General features: G+C 38.1%; 1 protein-coding gene and 1 long non-coding RNA gene across 8 annotated transcripts in view; one reads left to right on the top strand and one right to left on the bottom strand.

The window, feature by feature from the left end:
* LOC106052217 (plexin-A2-like) overlaps positions 1-25,726 on the top strand; it is a 107,567-nt gene that overhangs the window by 27,808 nt on the left and 54,033 nt on the right. The window lies entirely within an intron of this gene.
* Positions 20,106-24,341, bottom strand: LOC129925858 (uncharacterized). Of its 6 annotated transcripts, none has more exons than XR_008777592.1 (4): positions 24,236-24,341; positions 22,270-22,460; positions 21,683-21,792; positions 20,106-20,841 (listed from the first exon to the last, which is right to left on the bottom strand). It is a non-coding gene; the product is annotated as an uncharacterized LOC129925858 (long non-coding RNA). The 6 variants fall into 6 exon arrangements; XR_008777594.1 differs by having other exon boundaries at positions 22,270-22,426; positions 24,236-24,318; XR_008777593.1 differs by lacking the exon at positions 24,236-24,341 and adding an exon at positions 23,152-23,196.

Genomic DNA, 25,726 nt, shown 5'->3' with positions numbered 1-25,726 from the left:
CATGAAGAGAATTATAATATAGATTATGACCCCCTTTTTTTTTTCTTTTTAAATTCTAATGATCGGGCCACATTTTAACAATTAACCTGACATACATTTTTTGCCCGTGATTTAGTGTATCTGTTACAATGAAATTTTACGACCCGCGCTCTTTCTCTCTCTTGTTCGCTCTCTGGAACCTCCATTTTGTTTTTTTACCTGCGCATCGTCATGTCTACCACATAGACTTGATTCGGTAAGACCCGCTTCTTAATGCGCCCCCGACACATACAGGCTGTCATAGTTTGGGCCCGTTGATGTTAGTAGTACTTTTACTTATCCCCCCTCCCCCGGTAACAACAAAATGTTAGTCATTCGTTCACATTCCCGTTCCCCTTTCTCCATTTCTCTTGGTATTTTGTTCTCTAAATAAAAAGGAATATCAATTTCGTTTTATTCATTGTAATCGTTTATTTAATCCCTTTTGAATGTAGCGAAACGACAATAGATCTACAATCTACATTTTCAATGCTATAAGAGTTTAGCCTTTTTTTAAAAAATAGTGTTATAAAGTACCATTCTTTGCTCTCTCTCTCTCTCTCTCTCAAAACTTTGCATCAAAGAGTTATTGTCAAAAAAAAAAGAAGTATATTTATTTGCATTAGATCTAGTTTGTTGTAAGATTTATTTTTAAAAAAAAATTCATGCAGAGTTATTGAGTCTATTTTGAAAAGGAAGTAAAACTGACATAATGCATATTAAAAATAAATAGACTTCGGGGAAAAAGAAAAGAATTGCTTTAAAAATAAGGAAAACGAGATATTAAAAACAAATGTAGTCTGCAGCCTTTTGGGGAAATACCGAAAATAAAATACAAAGGTTTGATAGAAAGCTTGCGGTTTTTCACAAATAGCGGTCCCAAGGTTGCTATTCGTCAAAACCGTTCTTAGTAAGCGTCTGATAGGTAAAAGGAACCTGTGTACGAAATTTCATATGGATACGTACAATAGTTTTAGAAATTTCGTGATCAATGAATCAGTGAATGGCAACTTTCAAATATATAGTAGAGTAAAAGCAGCTATTTATAAATAAATAAAGATTCGTACATTGAAGTTAGCAAAATAAAAAAAAAATAATTTTTGTTTTGCATTGAATTTTGTTCATCTATTTCTGCGCTAAACTAAATAAAATCAAGCCCTCTATATTCTATCTGTCTGTCTATCTAACTAATCTATCTATCTTTAGATCTGTGAGGTTGACGGAATCAGTTATAAGAATAATAGCAACGTTTTCTTTCACCATAATTAGTGATGCAATAGTTTGCAGTGCCCTACACTTCATAGTGTTGCGCCTTTTTTTTTTTTTTTAAATGTATGTATGTTGACCAGCTCTCAGTGCCATAAAGGAGAGTGCTTTAAAGAATAGCAAATAATGTTCATAGGAACTAAAGTCAGATGTCTTGTAAGACTATGCGGCACCTTTTCTGTCATTGGACTTGTCTGAATATGAGTCGATCCTGGTCAATGAGTCAAAGTAACACAAGGTTTCTAATTCATATATATATATATATTGTTACGTATTTCTCAATCTTCTGGCTAGCAGTATTAGTAGGCACACAAATAAAAACACTGCAAAGAACTTGACGACTAAACTTTCAGTTTCATATAACTTTAATGAATATTAACTCTAACAATTCGTTACTGTAACATGTAGCGTAGAATACTGTACAATATCTGTCAGTTTACAGTTAGCTATACTTCGTTGCAATTCTTCTCTCCACTTCGTTGCAATTCCTCTCTTCTCAACTTTCCTCGAGCCGTATTCCACAGAACAGACCAACGACACACTTCCCAGTGTCGCTCCAGGTCTCCCAAAGCTGAACCAAGTCGTACTCAAGTCTACCGAATCAGAGCCGCACACGTCTTACATCGACTGTATCGACTGTAACGGCTCAAGTCCACTGTAGTTCGCTGTATAGACTCTAACGACAGTAGTCCACTCCAGTTAACTCTACCCTAGTTAACTTGCACCGAGTCGTACACATTTCTCTTCCACAGAGCCGCACACGTCTTACATCGTCTGTATCGACTGTAACGGCTCACTCGCGACTCCATACGACTGACTTTCACATTAACTCTCTGGCTTATATAGAGTCCCTAATCGCTTGTCCAAAGTTGCACAAACACGGCTAGTATCCTCTGAAATAACACGTGAGGAAACGTCACATCCTGTCTTTATTTATACACGTAGATTCCAGAAAACACTCGATGCAGTGTCATCAAGTCGGGGTCACACGTAGTGACCTTTATCTGTCACTGTTCATTAGTAACTGTCCCCCTACTTAGATCTGTTCGTCCCCTGGAACAACACGTGTGGACACGTCACATCCTGTCTTTGTTTGTACATGTAGATTCCAGGGAACACTAGCTGCTGTGTCATCTCGCCGGGGTCATACGTTGACCTCTACCTATCACTGTTCATTTGTAACACTGCCCCCTTCTTAGATCTGTTCGTCCCGAACAGATTCTACTTCATCACGATACTGATGAAATCGATCGACGATCAATTAGGAAGCTTTGGTGGTTGCCCCCTTCTCAGAGATGTTCTTTCAATCTGGCAGTTGTCCATCTTCTTTCCATAGAAGAATGGGAGCCAAATCTTCATTTTTCAGCAGTTCCTCACAAATGTTTTCATCAATCTTGGTATGGAAACATCGACCTTCAGATGACGACATTGGGCACTCTTGTCGAGAAAATTCATCAGCATTCTAACGAGTTCGTGCTTCACTGGCTGAGTTTTACATTTTCAAGCATCTTTTTACAGAGCTTCTTCAGAGATAACTAGGTTCATCACAGTACAGCAATATTCACATGCTCTTCTTTTAAACAACAGCAACTGACTTGGGTTGATCTTCTTGTACAGTTCTGTCACAGATGGTTACTCACTACAGTTCTGACATCTTAAACTACTTCTTTTCTGTCCTTCTTACTTCTGACTTAATTAGCGTTCTTCTAAAACCTCTGTTATACTTCATCAACCTATTCTCATGAGGAATGTTCTTAGATTATTCATTAGTGGCTTCACACTTTCAACTGATTCGTAAGGCTTTCTTCTTTGGTCTGATGGTTCCGGACAGAATCTTTCTAAAAACATGGGCTGTGGAGTTTCATCAGTGCAGGTGGGGTCTATCAGTGGGAGAAGTGGTGGGCTTGTTTTCTAACAACATGGGCTATGGAGTTTCATAAATGCTGGTGGGGGTCTATCAGTGGGAGAAGGGGTGGGTTTGTATCTTGATCTTGTTGGAGCCATCCACGTTGCACTCTGCATATGTCGCTTTCTCCGCCTCCTCAATTTGATATTTCTTTGGTTGCGTTGATGTCGTTGTCGTTGTCTTGCTTTCCTGTCGATCAATGCTGATGGCAGCGACTTAGCACATAAGAAGGCATTGTATTTCATAGCTGTAGTCATCAAGACTGTTGATCTAACAAGTTGCTTCAGCATTATTCTTCGATGGGTGCTTTGCGAATGAGCTGCAAGTCCACTTGAAGGCAAGTTGTCAAACACGTCATCACCTTCATCCGAGTCTGGAGGACTCGACTGTGGGGCAGGTTGATAACATTCAACGTGCAAAGGTCCATCAACTTCAGCATCAGTTTCTATTGTAATTCCTTGACTATCACCAGGGCTTCTCACGCCTACCTTGATAGCTGTACAAGCTTCTGTTACGTCTAGAGCTTGTTGGTGTATTTCTTGGCATTCACAGTCTTCTTGCATAGCTACGTACGTACAGTTCTTGTCAAACGCATGGGTGCAATAATCCAGCTTCGAGTTCCTCTCGTAGACAATGGCAGATAGACAGAAGTCTTTAAGGCCCACAGCAACAGGCTTGGACGCAGACCCAACGTTGTCTTGATCTGTTTGGCTAGTTGAAGTACTCATATCAGGTTTATCTGTAGCTAAAGCTTCGGTCAAACTATAGGTCTCTTCTATTGTTTCTTCAGCGATCTCATTCTGCTTTTCGTTGAAATAGTAACAGCTACCGTCTCTTTTCATTTCTTGTGGGCCACATTCGTTTGGTTTGCTATCACAGTCACAGACAGCACAACCATCACCAGCATCCCTATCGTAATTGTCTGTATCGCCACATACTTGGTTGGACAATTGTTCGCTGTTCATCAATGGTGTAGCTCTTTCATCTGTCGACTCAATCTGATACTGTTGGGTGTTCAGCAGCTCGTTAATCATGATTCTAGTTTGATCTTTTATCGTATCTGTTTCTTCTTCTGTCTTCTTGGGCGTGGTAACTAGTTGTTCATTCTCATTCATTGCTTCGATCAACTGGTTAAATGAAGAAAATCGGGTGTTGATTTCTGATTCTATCTCCTTGATGCTCTCATTCACCGAGTTCATTTTGTATTGCAAAGTTCTCAGGAGCTCAGTCATATTAGGTTTGATTTCAAATTGGCAAGTGTCCGGATTCTCATCTTCCTCCAACAGGGCTTGTCTGAGACGTGCTGTTAGCGTTTCCTTATTTCCGTTAAGCTGTAGACCTCTTTCTCGAAGCTCTTGTCTAAGTTCTTTCATGTCAAGTTCAATAAGAAGTTTGATGGAACACATTCTAGCCAGAGACATCCCACTTCTGACACCAATTGTTACGTATTTCTCAATCTTCTGGCTAGAAGTATTAGTAGGCACACAAATAAAAACACTGCAAAGAACTTGACGACTAAACTTTCAGTTTCATATAACTTTAATGAATATTAACTCTAACAATTCGTTACTGTAACATGTAGCGTAGAATACTGTACAATATCTGTCAGTTTACAGTTAGCTATACTTCGTTGCAATTCTTCTCTCCACTTCGTTGCAATTCCTCTCTTCTCAACTTTCCTCGAGCCGTATTCCACAGAACAGACCAACGACACACTTCCCAGTGTCGCTCCAGGTCTCCCAAAGCTGAACCAAGTCGTACTCAAGTCTACCGAATCAGAGCCGCACACGTCTTACATCGACTGTATCGACTGTAACGGCTCAAGTCCACTGTAGTTCGCTGTATAGACTTTAACGACAGTAGTCCACTCCAGTTAACTCTACCCTAGTTAACTTGCACCGAGTCGTACACATTTCTCTTCCACATATATTGTTACAAATGAACAGTGATAGGTAGAGGTCAACGTATGACCCCGGCGAGATGACACAGCAGCGAGTGTCCTCGGGAATCTACATGTACAAACAAAGACAGGATGTGACGTGCCCTCACGTGTTGTTCCAGGGGACGAACAGATCTAAGTAGGGGGACAGTTACTAATGAACAGTGACAGATAGAGGTCACTACGTGTGACCCCAACTTGATGACACTGCAGCCGATGTTTTCTGGAATCTACATGTATAAACAAAGACAGGATGTGACGTTTCCTCACGTGTTATTTCAGAGGATACTAGCCGTGTTTGTGCAACTTTGGACAAGCGATTAGGGACTCTATATAAGCCAGAGAGTTAATGTTAAAGTCAGTCGTATGGAGTCGTGAGTGAGCCGTTACAGTCGATACAGACGATGTAAGACGTGTGCGGCTCTGTGGAAGAGAAATGTGTACGACTCGATGCAAGTTAACTAGGGTAGAGTTAACTTGAGTGGACTACTGTCGTTAAAGTCTATACAGCGAACTACAGTGGACTTGAGCTGTTACAGTCGATACAGTCGATGTAAGACGCGTGCGGCTCTGATTCGGTAGACTTGAGTACGACTTGGTTCAGCTTTGGGAGACCTGGAGCGACACTGGGAAGTGTGTCGTTGGTCTGTTCTGTGGAATACGGCTCGAGGAAAGTTGAGAAGAGAGGAATTGCAACGAAGTGAAGAGATGAATTGCAACGAAGTATAGCTAACTGTAAACTGACAGATATTGTACAGTCTTCTACGCTACATGTTACAGTAACGAATTGTTAGAGTTAATAGTCATTAAAGTTATATGAAACTGAAAGTTTAGTCGTCAAGTTCTTTGCTGTGTTTTTATTTGTGTGCCAACTAATACATCTAGCCAGAAGATTCAGAAATACTTAACAATTGGTGTCAGAAGTGGGATCTTTCTGGCTAGAATGTGTTCCATCAAACTTCTTATTGAACTTGACATGAAAGAACTTAGACATGAGCTTCGAGAAAGAGGTCTAAAGCTTAACGGAAATAAGGAAACGCTAACAGCACGTCTCAGACAAGCCATGTTGGAGGAAGATGAGAATCCGGACACTTGCCAATTTGAAATCAAACCTAATATGACAGAGCTCCTGAGAACTTTGCAATACAAAATGAACTCGGTGAATGAGAGCATCAAGGAGATAGAATCAGAAATCAACACCCGATTTTCTTCATTTAACCATTTGATCAAAGCCATGAATGAGAATGAACAAATAGTTACCAAGCCCAACAAGACAGAAGAACAAACAAATACGATAAAAGATCAAACTAGAATCGTGATTAACGAGCTGCTGAACACCCAACATTATCAGATTGAGTCGACAGATGAAAGAGCTACACCATTGATGAACAGCGAACAATTGTCCAACCAAGAATGTGGCGATACAGACAATTACGATAGGCATGTTGGTGATGGTTGTGCTGTCTGTGACTGTGATAGCAAACCAAACGAATGTGGCCCACAAGAAATTAAAAGAGACGGTAGCTGTTACTATTTCAACGAAAAGCAGAATGAGACAGCTGAAGGAACAATAGAAGAGACCTATAGTTTGACCGAAGCTTTAGCTACAGATAAACCTGATATGAGTACCTCAACCAGCCAAACAGATCAAGACAACGTTGGGTCTGCGTCCAAGCCTGTTGCTGTGGACCTTAAAGACTTCTGTCTTCTATCTGCCATTGTCTACGAGAGGAACTCGAAGCTGGATTATTGCACCCATGCGTTTGACAAGAACTGTACGTACGTAGCTATGCAAGAAGACTGTGAATGCTTAGAAATACACCAACAAGCTCTAGACTTAACAGAAGCTTGTCCAGCTGTCAAGATCAGCGCGAGAAGTCCTGGTCAAAGTCAAGGAAACACAATAGAATCTGATGCTGAAGGTGATGGACCTTTGCACGTTCAATGTTATCAACCTGCCCCACAGGCGAGTGCTCCAGACTCGGATGAAGGTGATGACGTGTTTGACAACTTGCCTTCAAGTGGACTTGCAGCTCATTCGCAAAGCACCCATCAAAGAATAATGCTGAAGCAACTTGTTAGATCAACAGTCTTGATGACTACAGCTATGAAATACAATGCCTTCCTATGTGCTAAGTCGCTGCCATCAGCATTGATCGACAGGAAAGCAAGACAACGACAACGACATCAACGCAACCAAAGAAATATCAAATTGAGGAGGCGGAGAAAGCGACATATGCAGAGTGCAACGTGGATGGCTCCAACAAGATCAAGATACAAACCCACCCCTTCTCCCACTGATAGACCCCCACCTGCATTTATGAAACTCCATAGCCCATGTTGTTAGAAAACAAGCCCACTACTTCTCCCACTGATAGACCCCCACCTGCACTGATGAAACTCCACAGCCCATGTTTTTAGAAAGATTCTGTCCGGAACCATCAGACCAAAGAAGAAAGCCTTACTATCAGTTGAAAGTGTGAAGCCACTAAAGAATAATTTAAGAACATTCCTCATGAGAATAGCTTGATGAAGTATAACAAAGGTTTTAGAAGAACGCTAATTAAGTCAGAAGCAAGAAGGACAGAAAAGAAGTAGTTTAAAGATGTCAGAACTGTAGTGAGTAACCATCTGTGACAGAACTGTACAAGAAGATCAACCCAACAGACATCGTACAAACCCAAAGTCAGTTGCTGTTGTAAGAAGAACATGTGAATATTGCTGTACTGTGATGAACCTGTGTATCTCTGAAGAAGCTCTGTAAAAAGATGCTGGAGAATGTAAAACTCAGCCAGTGAAGCACGAACTCGTTAGAATGCTGATGAATTTTCTCGACAAGAATGCCCAATGTCGTCATCTGAAGATCGATGTTTCCATACCAAGATTGATGAAAACATTTGTGAGGACCTGCTGAAAAATGAGGATTTGGCTCCCATTCTTCTATGGAAAGAAGATGGACAACGGCCAGATTGCAAGAACATCTCTGAGAAGGGGGCAACCACCAAAGCTTCCTTCTTGATCGTCGATCGATTTCATCAGTATCGTGGTGAAGTAGAATCTGTTCGGGACGAACAGATCTAAGAAGGGGGCAGTGTTACAAATGAACAGTGATAGGTAGAGGTCAACGTATGACCCCGGCGAGATGACACAGCAGCGAGTGTCCTCGGGAATCTACATGTACAAACAAAGACAGGATGTGACGTGCCCTCACGTGTTGTTCCAGGGGACGAACAGATCTAAGTAGGGGGACAGTTACTAATGAACAGTGACAGATAGAGGTCACTACGTGTGACCCCAACTTGATGACACTGCAGCCGATGTTTTCTGGAATCTACATGTATAAACAAAGACAGGATGTGACGTTTCCTCACGTGTTATTTCAGAGGATACTAGCCGTGTTTGTGCAACTTTGGACAAGCGATTAGGGACTCTATATAAGCCAGAGAGTTAATGTTAAAGTCAGTCGTATGGAGTCGTGAGTGAGCCGTTACAGTCGATACAGACGATGTAAGACGTGTGCGGCTCTGTGGAAGAGAAATGTGTACGACTCGATGCAAGTTAACTAGGGTAGAGTTAACTTGAGTGGACTACTGTCGTTAAAGTCTATACAGCGAACTACAGTGGACTTGAGCTGTTACAGTCGATACAGTCGATGTAAGACGCGTGCGGCTCTGATTCGGTAGACTTGAGTACGACTTGGTTCAGCTTTGGGAGACCTGGAGCGACACTGGGAAGTGTGTCGTTGGTCTGTTCTGTGGAATACGGCTCGAGGAAAGTTGAGAAGAGAGGAATTGCAACGAAGTGAAGAGATGAATTGCAACGAAGTATAGCTAACTGTAAACTGACAGATATTGTACAGTCTTCTACGCTACATGTTACAGTAACGAATTGTTAGAGTTAATAGTCATTAAAGTTATATGAAACTGAAAGTTTAGTCGTCAAGTTCTTTGCTGTGTTTTTATTTGTGTGCCAACTAATACATCTAGCCAGAAGATTCAGAAATACTTAACAATTGGTGTCAGAAGTGGGATCTTTCTGGCTAGAATGTGTTCCATCAAACTTCTTATTGAACTTGACATGAAAGAACTTAGACATGAGCTTCGAGAAAGAGGTCTAAAGCTTAACGGAAATAAGGAAACGCTAACAGCACGTCTCAGACAAGCCATGTTGGAGGAAGATGAGAATCCGGACACTTGCCAATTTGAAATCAAACCTAATATGACAGAGCTCCTGAGAACTTTGCAATACAAAATGAACTCGGTGAATGAGAGCATCAAGGAGATAGAATCAGAAATCAACACCCGATTTTCTTCATTTAACCATTTGATCAAAGCCATGAATGAGAATGAACAAATAGTTACCAAGCCCAACAAGACAGAAGAACAAACAAATACGATAAAAGATCAAACTAGAATCGTGATTAACGAGCTGCTGAACACCCAACATTATCAGATTGAGTCGACAGATGAAAGAGCTACACCATTGATGAACAGCGAACAATTGTCCAACCAAGAATGTGGCGATACAGACAATTACGATAGGCATGTTGGTGATGGTTGTGCTGTCTGTGACTGTGATAGCAAACCAAACGAATGTGGCCCACAAGAAATTAAAAGAGACGGTAGCTGTTACTATTTCAACGAAAAGCAGAATGAGACAGCTGAAGGAACAATAGAAGAGACCTATAGTTTGACCGAAGCTTTAGCTACAGATAAACCTGATATGAGTACCTCAACCAGCCAAACAGATCAAGACAACGTTGGGTCTGCGTCCAAGCCTGTTGCTGTGGACCTTAAAGACTTCTGTCTTCTATCTGCCATTGTCTACGAGAGGAACTCGAAGCTGGATTATTGCACCCATGCGTTTGACAAGAACTGTACGTACGTAGCTATGCAAGAAGACTGTGAATGCTTAGAAATACACCAACAAGCTCTAGACTTAACAGAAGCTTGTCCAGCTGTCAAGATCAGCGCGAGAAGTCCTGGTCAAAGTCAAGGAAACACAATAGAATCTGATGCTGAAGGTGATGGACCTTTGCACGTTCAATGTTATCAACCTGCCCCACAGGCGAGTGCTCCAGACTCGGATGAAGGTGATGACGTGTTTGACAACTTGCCTTCAAGTGGACTTGCAGCTCATTCGCAAAGCACCCATCAAAGAATAATGCTGAAGCAACTTGTTAGATCAACAGTCTTGATGACTACAGCTATGAAATACAATGCCTTCCTATGTGCTAAGTCGCTGCCATCAGCATTGATCGACAGGAAAGCAAGACAACGACAACGACATCAACGCAACCAAAGAAATATCAAATTGAGGAGGCGGAGAAAGCGACATATGCAGAGTGCAACGTGGATGGCTCCAACAAGATCAAGATACAAACCCACCCCTTCTCCCACTGATAGACCCCCACCTGCATTTATGAAACTCCATAGCCCATGTTGTTAGAAAACAAGCCCACTACTTCTCCCACTGATAGACCCCCACCTGCACTGATGAAACTCCACAGCCCATGTTTTTAGAAAGATTCTGTCCGGAACCATCAGACCAAAGAAGAAAGCCTTACTATCAGTTGAAAGTGTGAAGCCACTAAAGAATAATTTAAGAACATTCCTCATGAGAATAGCTTGATGAAGTATAACAAAGGTTTTAGAAGAACGCTAATTAAGTCAGAAGCAAGAAGGACAGAAAAGAAGTAGTTTAAAGATGTCAGAACTGTAGTGAGTAACCATCTGTGACAGAACTGTACAAGAAGATCAACCCAACAGACATCGTACAAACCCAAAGTCAGTTGCTGTTGTAAGAAGAACATGTGAATATTGCTGTACTGTGATGAACCTGTGTATCTCTGAAGAAGCTCTGTAAAAAGATGCTGGAGAATGTAAAACTCAGCCAGTGAAGCACGAACTCGTTAGAATGCTGATGAATTTTCTCGACAAGAATGCCCAATGTCGTCATCTGAAGATCGATGTTTCCATACCAAGATTGATGAAAACATTTGTGAGGACCTGCTGAAAAATGAGGATTTGGCTCCCATTCTTCTATGGAAAGAAGATGGACAACGGCCAGATTGCAAGAACATCTCTGAGAAGGGGGCAACCACCAAAGCTTCCTTCTTGATCGTCGATCGATTTCATCAGTATCGTGGTGAAGTAGAATCTGTTCGGGACGAACAGATCTAAGAAGGGGGCAGTGTTACAAATGAACAGTGATAGGTAGAGGTCAACGTATGACCCCGGCGAGATGACACAGCAGCGAGTGTCCTCTGGAATCTACATGTACAAACAAAGACAGGATGTGACGTGCCCTCACGTGTTGTTCCAGGGGACGAACAGATCTAAGTAGGGGGACAGTTACTAATGAACAGTGACAGATAGAGGTCACTACGTGTGACCCCAACTTGATGACACTGCAGCCGATGTTTTCTGGAATCTACATGTATAAACAAAGACAGGATGTGACGTTTCCTCACGTGTTATTTCAGAGGATACTAGCCGTGTTTGTGCAACTTTGGACAAGCGATTAGGGACTCTATATAAGCCAGAGAGTTAATGTTAAAGTCAGTCGTATGGAGTCGTGAGTGAGCCGTTACAGTCGATACAGACGATGTAAGACGTGTGCGGCTCTGTGGAAGAGAAATGTGTACGACTCGATGCAAGTTAACTAGGGTAGAGTTAACTTGAGTGGACTACTGTCGTTAAAGTCTATACAGCGAACTACAGTGGACTTGAGCTGTTACAGTCGATACAGTCGATGTAAGACGCGTGCGGCTCTGATTCGGTAGACTTGAGTACGACTTGGTTCAGCTTTGGGAGACCTGGAGCGACACTGGGAAGTGTGTCGTTGGTCTGTTCTGTGGAATACGGCTCGAGGAAAGTTGAGAAGAGAGGAATTGCAACGAAGTGAAGAGATGAATTGCAACGAAGTATAGCTAACTGTAAACTGACAGATATTGTACAGTCTTCTACGCTACATGTTACAGTAACGAATTGTTAGAGTTAATAGTCATTAAAGTTATATGAAACTGAAAGTTTAGTCGTCAAGTTCTTTGCTGTGTTTTTATTTGTGTGCCAACTAATACATCTAGCCAGAAGATTCAGAAATACTTAACAATATATATATATAGGATGTACATTGACTTGAAAACGAGTGATTCATGGATCGTTATTCAAGTTTTTTTATAAGCCTATTAAGAAATAAGTTTTTAATTAACGCATTTGTTTTGTCAATAAAGCATGTGTCTTATATATTGACTTTTAATGACATCGCATTAAACTGGCCATGCGATTAAGTTGCATGTTTATGCGCCAACGCAAGTTAAGTTTGTGTGGGAGGCAATCCAATAAATTCTGTTCCCCCCCCCCCTTCTTTTCCGACCTCCAAGCTTTACAAGAGAGCCTGTTGACCATCTGCTACTGTAATAGCCGGCACTAAAAGCCTCCTGTATTTGAAAGCATAGCCCATGCGATTGGTCGAATGTCTGGAGGGTTTCCCAGAAGTCTACATCTTCTTCCCCATAATGTTCTTTAGCCAGCGCGTCCAGTAGCTTTGATCTGTACCGTCAGCTAGACTGCTAGGTTTTGTTTTGTTTTTACACCGCACCAGACTAGTCACAAGTCTTTTTTATTTTCTCCTTTTCACCCTACCTCCCCCTTCTCTCGAAAATGTTAAGCTCCTTTCTGCTTTCATCTAGAAATGCATTTAGCATGCACTTGTTCCCCCCCCCCTCCTCCCTCTTCAAAGAGCTCTACGTCGTCTGCGCTTGTTTCGGTCAGGTATTTCGTTCTAGTTTTTCAATTGAAGATTGGGCTAAGGGGAAAGGCAAAGCAGAATATATCATCATGTGATAAGAAGTTTGTTTGATGTGTACACACCAATATTACACTACAGACATCACTGGCTTTCTCTAGTCATAAAAGATGGGATGATGAACATCCAAGACATAATTTAGTATTTTTTGTTGACAAATTAGAGCCTTCGTTTAAAGAGTTAAACAGAAAAGATAATTTATAAAAAAAGTTGTTGTTTTTTTCGATGTCTTGGCTCTAATGGGCAGATTCCAGTAGCGCCTTGTTGGAAAAGGTCATTGTGAACACTTGAACTTAGTTTTAGTACATTCGTTGCAGTGGCGTAGCGCGCAGAGGTGGTGTGGGGTGCAAGTGAGTACCATACCCTGGGCGCTACTCCCAGAGGGGCGTCAAATGATCTCCGTAAAATAATTTTCCGAAATTTTTAAAAGTTATTTTGATGAATCATTGAAGTGTACTAGGTTTCTAGATTAAAAAAAAAATTAATCAATAACCATCGTGATGGCTTCTCGTCTGGCGCTGTAGTGGTTTTTAACCAAACGCTTATTTCCGGTTATTTGTAGGCCTACTTGGATAGTAATTTCACAAACACATAGAAATGACCTAAGATATCTAGATTTTGTCTTTGCAATTCTTCTTCAACACGTTCGCGATGCCCATTGAGTGCCAGATTTTGCTTTGAGAGAAATGGAATGATATCCAAGATTCTTTTCAGGTAGTATTATCAAATTGTTACCCTTTGATCCCTATCGTCAACCATTTCAACCTGAGAATACTATTTCTCCGTCTGAGTTAGCACTATGCCGGACTTTTCAGCGCCCAAACTATTGTTTACAAGACAGGATCCCAATGAACTAGTTAGTGCTTTAAAACAACACGTAAAGAAAATATCATTGGAATTAAAAATATCAATATCACTGTGTCATTGCTCATTGGTCATTCAAATGTACAAGAAGCAGTGAATTGTTTTCAAACTATCTTAATCTAGAGGTGGGCCTATATTTATAAGTTCTAGCTAGATCTAGATGAAACCAGCATACTGAACCATGAAGTAACAACATGTACAATGTGCCCCAGTGGGTAAAAGTGTATTGCCTTGAGAGATTTAAATAAATCTACTAAATGTGATACATTTAATTGAAGAAATAACATTGGAGATAGCGAAGTAGTAATGTGGAGTAATAAATTCAATAAGTACATTTCAATATAACATTTTCAATACAGTACTTTGTGTTGGTCCGTGCCGTTCAACTTATCTCAAGGCATAGATCTAGCTTTCGTTTGCACACCACCTTTTGGACTTACATTGGTTTACTTAGGTCAGGGGCGGACTGGGTATCGAAATAGGCCCAGGCAATACCATATAAACCGGCCAACAAATGGCATGTCATATCATGGGTTTTTTCGGTGCGGGGAGTTTTTTTTTTTCTACCCTCCTTCCTTTCGTATATATATATTCCTTTAGTTAATAGATAGACAGTACACGCCGTCATTGACAGCTAGGGAGACTGGGGGAGCGCTGTGAGGGAAGGAGCAAAAACAAACGGGAGTGCCATCAAACGTCCATGCCTACCAGCAACATGATTAGGCCAAACACAACCTCGAAGACATTAAACAGTGTTGAAGTCCATGCCGCTCGTGAATAGCAAAAAGAACGATCTAACGTTTTGCAAATGATAATACGTATAGTGTATAATGTACATTTTATTAGATTCTTCTTGAATTACAAATACATTTAATTGTAATAAAAAAAAAAGAAAACGTGTTGGACACCTGTGTCTTGCTGCTGTCCATTTTTTTTTTTAAATTGTCTGCATTGAAAAAAAAATGTTTCTTTTGTCATTTGGTGCCGGCCCACCTGGCATTTGCCCGTTTGCCCAAATAGCCCTAGCTTAGGGTAATACTGAGTGTCCGATGTAGCATTGTTACCCATAAACACCTTCTCTTTGAACTTTAGCTTTGCTCATGACCCACTTGGAGACGAGGTCATGAGAACTACACGAGACGACGCTGTACTTCCATGAGTTTGACCTCCACACAAGTTCATGTTGAAAAGATAAATCATGACTAGGTTTTGTTTTTTCAACGATTTGTTTGCATTCCTCTTATTTTGTTTGCACTCCAAGCACATTGAAGTCAATGGGCCATTGAACTTATCTTTAGGTTGTTGGAAAATGAAAAGCTTCAACCATTCATTACAGAGTACCCGTACTTGATATAAAGGAAACTATGGGTCAGTCAGTACAACACAAATCATCTTTTGCTTCATTGACTTATGGGCAATATGGAACCACATAGTTGTTTGCTATTGAGCAATCTCTAGTTGCACTAAATTGTATCTGAGCTTCATGTGCCCTTAATTAATATGATCTAAATTAGTTTTTAGTATGTGAATGTTCAAATATTTTCGTCACTCCTTCACTCTAACTTATCACTCATTAACCTAACACACAGTAACTAAGTAACTTACCACCCAGTAACTTATCACTCATTAACCTAACACACAGTAACTAAGTAAATTAGCACCCAGTAACTTATCACTCATTAACCAAACACACAGTAACTAAGTAACTTATCACCCAGTAACTTATCACTCATTAACCAAACACACAGTAACTAAGTAACTTATCACTCATTAAACTAACACACAGTAACTAAGTAATTTATCACTCATTAATCAAACACACAGTAACTAAGTAACTTATCACTCATTAACCTAAAACTCAGTAACTAAGTAAATTATCACCCAGTAACTTATCACTCATTAACCAAACACACAGTAACTAAGTAAATTATCACCCAGTAACTTATCACTCATTAACCAAACACACAGTAACTAAGTAACTTATCACCCAGTAACTTATCACTCATTAACCAAACACACAGTAACTAAGTAACTTATCACTCATTAAACTAACACACAGTAACTAAGTAATTTATCACTCATTAATCAAACACACAGTAACTAAGTAACTTATCACTCATTAACCTAAAACTCAGTAACTAAGTAAATTATCACCCAGTAACTTATCACTCATTAACCAAACACACAGTAACTAAGTAAATTATCACTCATTAAACTAACACACAGTAACTAAGTAAATTATCACCCAGTAACTTAACACTCATTAACCTAAAACTCAGTAACTAAGTAAATTATCACCCTTTATTTGATCACTCAGTAACGTATCACTCATTAACCCAACACTCTGTAACTCTGTAAATGATCACCCCTTAATTTATCAGTCAGTAACTGAATCACCCAATAGACTATCACTCAGTATACCCCATCAACTCACCACTCGGTAACTGGTCACTATCTTATCTTCCTAATAGTTTATCTACATTGACTACATGGAATTCACTGTATTTTTTTGGAGCTAAGCATGTGTTTCTTAACATGGCATTGTGTTTTTAGCTTAACTATGGAATATGATTTAAGTAATACATTCTTCGACATTTTGGTTTTCAAGGTTCTTTTTCTTAGTCGTTTCGATTTTCGGAAATAATCCCATCTGCAGTACGATGTTGTCAAACGGTGAATTCTATAATGAAACTCAAGAGAATGTCTGATTGTTTGGGTAAGACTTCTCTCTATTTGTAAAGAGAAACACTAACTCACAAAAACCCGGAACACGCGCGAACTCCTGAAAAACAAACACAAAATAGCCCCCGAGAGATTAGCAAGCTAACATAGCATCGATTTGCAGGTTAACTTAGCTGTCTGAAGACTTGGTGATTCTTGGAATGGAGCTTTTTTAAATAGTACTTTTGCGATGTTTAATCGAAGTAATTAACAAATGTTAATTTGAAAAGAGTCCTGTGACAAGAGGATCTAGAAAATTAAAATCAGAAAGTTGGATTGCAGTCTTATGGTGCAATAGTATCTCAGCATTGGAATTGAAGCGGGAATAGTTTCCTGAAAATGTTTGGATTAGTCGCTACGTTGTCAATTAAAAGCGATTACCATACTCGAAATAATATTTTAATAATAATTGTTATTTAGATCTCGATGTTGTCCCTTTGAGACTTCAGAAAGACAGATCACTGCTCACATGTCATGACAAGATTAGCAAGATAGTGTCCAAAGTGGTGGCGACATGTTTTACAGCTTTAGAAGCAACTAATTTTGTCACACTTATCTCCCTTTTCACATGTTGTGGTTTTGTGCTTGTTGTATCTCACATTTCATTGGACTGCACACAATTTGTAATCCGGTGTTTGAGTTGATCGAGTGTTGACTGCTTCTGAATCAGTGGTTCTCTAACACTGTCAAGTCAAGACTCTATTTACTAACCAAATTAACTTGACATATCATAAGCGTTATCCACTGGTGAGAGAGTATTTCTTAGAATATGGATCGTAAGCCATACTTTAGGTCACAGTGATGCCCAACCTAATTCGACCTGCGGGCCATTTTATTTTCCGACACTCTTGTCGCGGGCCAGATGACCGAAAAGGTACACAAACAAATGAAATGGACCTGAAGCTATTACTAGTATTGAGGGACCTAATTAATGAGTTTATCTCGCGTCGGATCGGAAATTAACTTCACTGGGAACAACTTTGTAGCTTTACCGAAGACTAATTTTCTTGTCTCTTTTTGTGGTAAATATTCTCATCCATTCTCCTATCTCTAGTCTAGACATTGGTTTAATCTTCCTTTATTCGCGGCTCAAATCAATGCCGTTCTATATTTTGATGTCCCATTTCATAAACGCACAAATGTTAAAGGTCATGGTAACCAATCCAGCAGAGAAATAGTGAGGGCCCTAACGTAGGTAAAGATACATTTTCGAACCTTTTTATTGGAGGGGAGATGTTCTACACTTTGTGCCGACGTTTTTGGCGGGCCGGATCTGGCCCGCGGTCCGTATTTTGGGCATCCCTGCCAATATTTTTATTTTGTTTTATTTACAATTTCATATGTAATTACAATTTTTATTTACCGTAGATTTATTTATAGTATAATTAGTTTTTATCTACAGTGAAATGCATGTCTGTTGTAATATTTGTTTCATTCTTAGTGGATGAGTCGTCTCCTTGTTCACAAATACCAGTTGGACATCTCCAAGTTTGTTTCTCATCTACACCATAGACTATATATTACATGGACTGCCAACTCTACGCACTAAGCCTATATATTTCAATAAACAAGTCCCGTTCACGGAGGCGTCCTTGGTTGCGTGGTAAATTGACTTCCGGTAGATTTTTTTTTTACGTATAAAGAAACCATTCCCGAAGATTTTTACCACCACTTTTACAGCAAATCATGAATGGAAACTGAATTGTTATAGAAGATGTTACAGAGGTAAGTGTGCACAAATCAATTTCTGACTTAGATCTATAACTGTAAAGCTTTATAGCTGATTTTCTTAGCCAATATAGACTAATTAGCCAAGCCTGTATTTCGTGTATTTTCTTGTTTACGACATTGATTGAATTGAGGTTCTTGGCCTATATATATATATATATAAACCAAATAGTAAGACTTATTCAGAAGGATAACCCGGTAAATTTAGATCTATATGCTCTTACTATAATAGGCTAAAATGACCTTTCGTTTATAAGTTGTAAAAAAGTCCTATATTAGGTGTAGGCCTAAAGTAAAAGTAATAAGTCTAGATGTAAAGTTTTCTCCGAGTTGAAAAATGTAAGAAAAGTATGTTTGGCATTTAGATGCTGTCGTTGATAAAATAGAAAAAGTACATTCTGTGATGTTTTATGGCAAGTTATTATAACACGGTGCAGGACAGGCCACTGTCCTGTTGCCTCATGTTTCTCACGGCTATGGCCAAATTTCGAATCCTGGTGCCCCCGTGCCTCATTTTCTGTTTGACTGCCCCAGACTTGCTGATCTCCGTCTCAACAGGTCAGAACCAAAAATTCTCGATCTGTATGGTGACATGTATGCACTACGCAATACAGCAGGGTTTCTGTCCAGGGCTTTTGCAAGAGAAGATTTGAGCCTCTCAAGCCCTCACTCAAATGGAGTTTGATGATGTTGACTTTTTATGCCCTTTTTCTGTCTTGGTGAGAGTTATTGTAAGACTGAACTATTGATCTGCAGCTGTCGAAGTATTGACTAGCCTTTGTAATAATTACTGCGAAAGGTAGTGAGAGCAGCATCGTCGTCAAACATCAGTTCCCTAATCAGGTTATGTAGTTTCCTCGTTTTGGCCAAGCCAGTTTAAGAAGCCTTCCATCCGATCTACTGTGGATATATAGGGCCTACTCCATCTTCCAAGACGCTATGAGAGTACACACGAAACAATTCCGAATAGTGTTGATTGCCAAAACCCATCCTTGTTTTACCCTGCTCTTGATAGATAATACCGGTACCTAAAAGTCTTAGATGAAGAACTGTCAAACTTTACAGTTCATATCATGTGAAGCTAACAGTAGTTTCAATAGCTTATTTGGACAGACAATTTTCACTAGTAAAAACCACTTCTGCTTAGTGTGAGCATATTGCTAAATGAAGTTCATATTTCTATTACTTTCTACTCAAGTCACCCAAGAGAAATTTTATTTAAAGCAAAAACTTTTTATAATGCATTTTTCGTTGTTTTTGGTTTTTTTAACTTAAGGAGCATACTACTTCCACAAACCTGATTTGATTGTCACTAACTTTCAAATTGAAAGGGATCTATTACAAGTGAGATTTTTTTTTACTTTCTCCAATAATATTGTGTTATCAATACATGTATCACTTTAAATTACTTGTAATTGTGAAATAATAGGTAAAAAATCTCCTTAAGTACATGTTATATTTAATCCTATGCATAAAATTTATTTACATAAAAAAAAATCATTAAAGCAGGCCTAATTGTAGAGAAAAAATTATTTCTTGTGATTGCATTGAAATCAACTTTAAAGATGCTGTCCATTGTTGTAACATAAAGTAGTCTTACATTTTTTAATTAGCAAATATATATATTTATAACATGTCTAAACTAGTTTGAATTTCTTTTCTTTTTTTCTCAGCTGCTCATGAATTTCGAGATTTTACAGCTAATAGAGGAACAAATTTTATCTGCTTCCACTTAGCCAAACAGCATGGAAATATGCTATTGTAATGAGTAGAAGATATTTGTCATTTAGAGTATCATGCAACAGCTAATTATCAGTCCACACATTTCAAGATGAGGAAAAGAACAGTATAAGCTACATTCATTGATGCATTATTTATACAAAAATGTATAGTCAACCCAGTCATCACTCCATTTTTTTATGAAGCCAGTTACAGTTACCATGAAGGGATGAAATTTCAGATAATATTTTGTTTATTTCATGAAATGAGAATAGGCCTACATCAGAAATTGAGATGGTCATCTTCAGTATTTAATGTTTCATCTAAAAATGATAATTATATTAATACATATTTGATGTACAAACAAATGAAAACCATTCAAACACTTTTTTTTTGTGAAGTATAGATGATTAAACTTGTAAGTGTCTGAACAATACTACATCGACATTAACTTATTATTATAGACTTTTTACAGGAATGTATCTTAAGCTGGACTGAAAGAGAAAGTTGCTATAATTTAAATAATAAAATTTAATAGTTTGAACATGTAACTAAAAATTGAATAATGCTAACATTTATTGACAAGTGAATATTGGTAATGATGTGCTTTCTATTTTAATAAGTCAATAATATTAGTAAGAACAATATTATCTTCCTTTTCTTAATATTATAAACACAATATTTCCTGAAAAGATTTTTTTAAATTATAGAAATAATGCTCAAGTCTTCAGAAATGGTAGTTTTCAGAATCATCAAATCAAGGACAACATAGTATTCATGAACTTCCAGCTATCAGCAAGCTCCTAGTAGGTATTATGGAGCACATTCTCCTTCAACTCAGAGGATCACAGGCACTGGACAAATTCTAGTACTGTTGATGGAATAGAAACAACATACATTAAATTCATAACAAGTCACCAATTCAATCTTAGTTTCATATAGTACCAAACTTCCATATGTTCAAGTCCTTTACGGATAAAATCAATTCTGAAAACATCTAACAAAACAGTTCCTTAAAAAGTATATTAGGAGTATAGTAAAGTATATTAGAGGTTTTACACAAAAAATGCTATGGGAACATATTATGAAACAAAAATATTACAAAAAAAAAGGAATAGTATAATAATAACAATATTTAATCTTTGACATTATATTCAGTAATATTATGAAAATTTAATGAATGATTAAATGCACTTGAAAGTGAAGGGAACAGATTTTTAAAAAAATTCAGGAAATTTTCTGCACAAGCATGCTGAGGTAACCCAAATAAAGAGAGTCATTGAATATTGTACTGAGTGTTTGAAACATAATTTTTTACTGCATACATTAAATTATAAACATATCTTTGCAAATTTAAAGGGAGAATTTGAAGACAGCTTTTATTCTTTTTGCACTAAGATAAAAGTATTAAATTTTAAGCTGCCCTACTTACTGAAAGGAGGCCTGGTGGCTTAGCGGTAAAGCGCTTGGCTTCCGAACCGGGGACCGGGGTTCAAATCCTGGTGTAGACTGGAATTTTTAATTTGAGTCTGAGTCCACTCAGCTCTAATGGGTACCTGACATTAGTTGGGGAAAGTAATGGCGGTTGGTCACTGTGCTGGCCACATCGTTAACCGTAGGCAACAGAATGGTCAGAAACAGATGATCTTTACATCATCTGCCCTATCGATCACAAGGTCTGAAAGGGAAACTTTACTTTTTTTTTTACTTACTGGAAGTTTCGTAGGAAGAGTTTCTGGCATAACAAGTGAGTTTTGTGGCATTCATCCTATTGATAAACTCTTAGAAATAAGAAAGCATCATTTCTTCTTGAAATATACATCTGCGGAAAAGAAAAGAACAATTGCTTTTAATGTGAGCAATAATAAAATTCTAATTAAATTTTAAAAATCTCCAAAATATTTATAGTGACTTAGTTCAAAGAATTATGTAAAGACTTTCTTTAAGCATTTTCTCAACTCATCTGACATCCTTTTCCACCAAGATAACTGGTTAATCTGTATTTCTAATTGAGAATTGTTGCATAATATATTTAATTCTTATGCAAGAAAGTATAATTTGAAGGAAAACACCTTAGATAACAAAAGAGTGGTATTGGCCTGCATGAGAAAATTATCACTTTAGAAATACCCTGCACAGGCTGGAGGGAATATAATATGTTTTATTTACAACATAACAACAATATTGTGTAAATATTCACCTATAAGTTAGCTTTAAATAAAATAGCACATGGATTCTTACAATTAAAATAGACTTACATAACGTTTAAAAATAAATGATTAATTACTTAAAAACTTACTGTTAAATGTATTTATACAGCTTCTGGCACTGTGTGAAAACTCCTTTGAAAACAATAAGAGCATATTGTGGCAGTATCTGGGTAAATACTTGATTCCACACATTGAATGGTAGCAATTAGAGCCCTTTGGGTACCTTTCAACATCCTTTGTGTACTTCTTTGGTAGTTAAGAGAAAAGTTAAGATCTAGATCTACAGTGAATAAATAGCACAATTTGGTACCTATTGCCTACTAAAATATGTGAGAATAATGAAAAACGAAAATAGAACCGATTAGAATGTCTAGTCCAATCTAGTACAGTTGTTTATATCTAGGCAAGATATGAGTTGTGATCAAAAGAGCTAGATCTAGCACATGAGTAGGGCCTATGTTAATGGGCATGGCTGTAGATAGTAGTATTGCTCATCAGAAACATTAAATCTGTAGTGTATAAATCACAAATGGGAATAGATCTAGATACAGATTCTAGATCTTATAACTTTGTCTTTATTATAAGTATAAGAGTCTATGTCTATTATTATCATATAAAATATAGACATAAACTAGATATAGATTAGAGTCGTTAGTAAAGAAAAAGTAGATCTTCAAATAGTTTAAAGAACGATCTGTGACACTGTGAGCCAAGCACTTCCATTCATGATTCACATATGAAGAAGCTAAGGCTAAGGCGCCTAACGGCTAAGTAAGACGAAGTTTAAGTTAACAAGTCAGGAAGTCAGATTAAAATTAATCATCATGATCAAGGTAAGATGAAGCTGAACATCTAGACTTGAAATTATCCTAGATCTAGTCTAGAGTCAACTAAAGCTAGATTCTATATAATAGGGGGCCTATATTATATATAGATTCTATATCTTCATTCTCTGGGTTTATCAGACACACAAAGATGATGAATCTAGAGACTCGACGTTCATAATATTTTTAGTCATAATTTTGTTAAAAGTACTATAGGCATAGCCAGATTTTTTATAAAAACAAATTATTATTTTACAAACTTAAAAATGGGCATTTACATAAATAGTGTTCTATTATATATATATATATATATATATATATATATATATATATATATATATATATATATATATATATATGTATATATATATATATATATGTATATATATATATATATATGTATATATATATATATATATAGTAGTGTAGTAGTGTGTTGTGTGTAAGTTCGTATTTGTAGATAAAGTTTATAGCCATAGGTCACTACATCTGGGTGAAAGTCTACATGTTTATGTGTACAATCACTTTCTAGTGAAGTAGAGCCTAAATGATTCTAAAATTTTATTGGGCGAATATATTCGAAACAATATCAGATCTTTTTATAGCTTTTAGAAGAATTGGATGTTATTTGGGATTCTAGTTAGTTAAAAAAAAAAACACTAAAAACTTGAAGGCCGAAATTTTTATGCAGATTTTTCAGTTAGTCATACATACATCGTTGATTTTTTTTTTATGGTTGATTTTCCATTACTATAGATAAAAATGCACATTATCTTGAAATTAAAATCAAATTGAATAAAAAAAATATTTGTAGATCTGAACAAAAGTTGGTAAAGATGTAAGATTGTAGGCTTAAAATTATTGACTCACTATATTGTTAATTTATTTAGACTGACTCATTCACAGACTTAACTTAGGCCTGTATCACCCATTATATACAAAATTAATAAATGACACTCTCAGAAATGTATTGACTCTTTCAGTAAATCGCTTATCACATTTAAAATATACATTGTAAAAATAATGATAATAATTATCAAATGTGATGAAAAAAAAAAGAAAAACAAATAATCCAAACTGGCAGCACCAATTAGCAGACAATTAATGTCGTAAATAAGAATACACGAAATACAGGCTTGGCTAATTAATATTATCTATATTGGCTAAGAAAATCAGTTACAAAGCTTTATAGTCATAGATCTAAGTCACAAATTGATTTGTGCACACTTACCTCTGTAACATCGTATATGACAATTAAGTTTCCATTTATGATTTGCTGTAAAATTGATGGTAAAAATCTTCGGGAATAGTTTCTTTATATAGTAACAAATTCTACCGGAAGTCAATTTACCACGCAACCAAGAACGCCTCGGTGAAAGGAACTTATGCTTAGTTTCCTTAGTGTTGGCAGTCCATGTAATATATAGTCTATGATCTACACATACAATTTAAAATGGTTGCAATGTTTATTTTCTTAGTTGGTGACATAAAAAAAAACAACAACCAGAATACAAAACTTGAAAGAAACAAATCAAACTAGTGAATAAAACTTTGTTGTGGAATGTATTCTATTGAATGCAAACACTTGAATGCATATGGTGGTAATGCTAATTGTAATCTTAAGGACCCCCCCCCCCCTTTTTTTTTTCCTAGTAGATGAAAAATAACGGATTGCTTGTTGTTTTTGTCACTACATCAAAGTAGCTTATATCAAACAATTAGTAACCTTGATGCCTCTTCCTGCTGTCTGTGCCTTGGAGTATTATACATAGAGTGTCGTGCAATGGCTATCTGATTATATTGTCAGATGTGTCACACGCTCTTAGTCAATGAAAGTTTGGTCATAGTGTTGGTTAGTTGTCGTGAGAAACAGGATCATGCCTGTCCAGCGACCTGGGCTAAAGATAATTTAAAAAAAAAAACAATCTTTAACCTTTTTTTTTTCGGTAGTGGAAATTGCAAAGTATTGGCCTTGTGCTCTGTACATTGACTTTGCACATGTGTGAGTGTATGTTTGCAAGCTTGGGGTGGGTGGGGTTGTGAGACAGACATGATGGGGCCGGGGGAGGGGGGAAAGTTACCGATATCAAAGTAAGTCTTCAAAGAAGTTGTGAGACAGACATGTTGGGGCCGGGGGGGGAGGGGGGGCAAAGGTACCGGTATCAAAGTAAGTCTTCAGAGATGTTGTGAGACAGACATGATTGGGGGGGGGGGGAGTTACCGATATCAAAGTCTTCAGAGATGTTGTGAGACAGACATGTTGGGGCCGGGGGGGGGGGGCAAAGGTACCGGTATCAAAGTAAGTCTTCAAGTCCTGTGTTTGTGAGACAGACGTGCGGGGTGGGGTTGTGAGACAGACATGTCGGGGGGGGGGGCCAAAGGTACCGGTATCAAAGTAAGTCTTCAGAGATGTTGTGAGACAGACATGTTGGGGCCGGGGGGGGGGCAGAGGTACCGGTATCAAAGTAAGTCTTCAAGTCCTGTGTTTGTGAGACAGACGTGCGGGGTGGGGTTGTGAGACAGACATGTCGGGGGGGGGGGGGCAAAGGTACCGGTATCAAAGTAAGTCTTCAGAGATGTTGTGAGACAGACATGTTGGGGCCGGGGGGGGCAAAGGTACCGGTATCAAAGTATGTCTTCAAGTCTGGTGTTTGTGAGACATACATACTGGGTGGGGTTGTAAAGCTACCGGTATCAAAGCATGTCTTCAAGTCCTGTGTTT

This window comes from Biomphalaria glabrata, chromosome 4, assembly GCF_947242115.1.
Source record: "Biomphalaria glabrata chromosome 4, xgBioGlab47.1, whole genome shotgun sequence".
Classification (NCBI taxonomy): Eukaryota; Metazoa; Mollusca; class Gastropoda; family Planorbidae; genus Biomphalaria; species Biomphalaria glabrata.
This window is presented reverse-complemented; position numbering and strand designations above follow the sequence as displayed.